A 1,784-nucleotide genomic window follows, 5' to 3' on the forward strand; every position below is an offset into this window, starting at 1 on the left:
TCCCTTCTCCTCCCTCCCTCCTTTTTCATTACCCCCCCATCCCTCTCTCCTTCCTCCTCTCGCCTCCCCATTCGTCCCTCCCTCTCTCTCTCTCCCGCCTCCCCCCCCCCCCCCCTCCTCCTCTCTCTCCGTCACCTGAGGCAGACAGTTCTGTCAGGAGTCGGCCTTATTTACCGCCTCTCTCCGCTCCTGTTTACATTATCGATCGGCAGGGTTGCTTTAGTTCCACCATACATCAACAACCGTCACCCCCCCCCCCCCCCCCCACCCCCACCCTAACTTCAGCGTTACGGCATGCTGCTGCTGGCCCACATTACCATGAAAGAGAGAGACAGAGACAGAGAGAGAGAGAGAGAGAGAGAGAGAGAGAGAGAGAGAGAGAGGAGAGACAGAGAGAGAGAGTGCGGAGGGGTTGTTGGACAGGGAGATGTAGAGCTAGTGGACCATGTTAGGATGTGTGAGGGATTTATGGGTGAAAGGGAGAGTGTGTTGGAGAGACTTGCAGAGTGTGTTATGGCGAGAGTGTGTGTGTGTATGTGTGTGTGTGTGAGACAAGGACAGTGTTAAAGTGAGAAAGTGAGTGTGTGTGATGAGTGAGAGAGCGACAGACTGAGTGACTGTGAGGACTTTGGCCCGAAAATATAAGAAACCGATGCTATTCAACTAGCTGATTTAGTTTGTCAGTACAGCTGAAACACCTAATTCACTATTCAGAAACACTGCTGAAAAGCCAAAATATCCCCTCATCCCATTCACAATTAAGTGGTTTTGAATATTCTTTGTCATTGAATATAACTGAACATTATTCGGTATTACCTCAAACATTGAAACACTTTGAATATTAATTCCCATTTTTAATTAAAATCCCCCGGGTGGAGAGTGGTATGTGAGGAATGAGGGAAATCAACACATTTTAACAAAACGGTGATCTGTAGCAGGTCAGGGATCTGAATAGCTTTGATGAACATTCAAACATTTAAAAGTTGCAATTCAAATGCCATCGAATAGTGAGTGAAAGAGTCAGTGTGGGGAACATGTATTAAAGGATCATTCCGGCCACAGTGAATGCTGAGGCCATTTTCCAGCGTGCCCTCTCTCCCTTCTTAAAATTAATGTGGGTTTTTTACATGCTAGTATCAAAGAATTAGTTATCATGTGACCTCTATCTGCTATTTTCTTTCATTCAACTCCAAATTTCTGAGATGGCAAACTAGGTGTAGTCACATAATCCATGGAGGAGATGTGTGTGTCTACAACATGTTGTTAGGCCTCACCTTGTAGTTCCTATGCAAATACATTTGAACATTTTTTAATTCACGCGCACATTCAGAAAGCTCTCATTGGACGATCACCCAAAATTCTCACCAAGATCTTTGCTTACACTTTTATGTTTACATCAGAATTCCCGCCTTCTCACCGCCTCATTTCAAGCCTCTCAGTCTTTCCACCTGAAAGTAGTTCCTTTTCATGCTTTGACATGTAGATGCACAAATCAGTCAGACCTAATGTAATGATAATAAAAGGCTAGTTTCTTATCCTTTACAAGACCTGTTTTAAAATGTGGAAAATATAGGTCAAATGTAGGACATCTATGAAATCCCTCTAGCAGCAGCTTTCCACAAAACAAAAGAATGAGAGAGAGCTCTCCGGAAAATGAGCTTAACATTCACCATGGCAGGAATTACCCTCTAAGGATTTGCTATTCTTACCAGATGACATTAAGATACTTTTAGAAGAAGATACTGCTATATTTATTTAAAAAATCTATTTGCAAAAATAAGAAT

The sequence above is a fragment of the Centroberyx affinis genome, unplaced genomic scaffold (assembly GCF_046629955.1).
Source record: "Centroberyx affinis isolate AG114_WGS23_722 - 3 ecotype Tasmania unplaced genomic scaffold, CSIRO-AGI_Caff_v1 ptg001774l_1, whole genome shotgun sequence".
NCBI lineage: Eukaryota > Metazoa > Chordata > Actinopteri > Beryciformes > Berycidae > Centroberyx > Centroberyx affinis.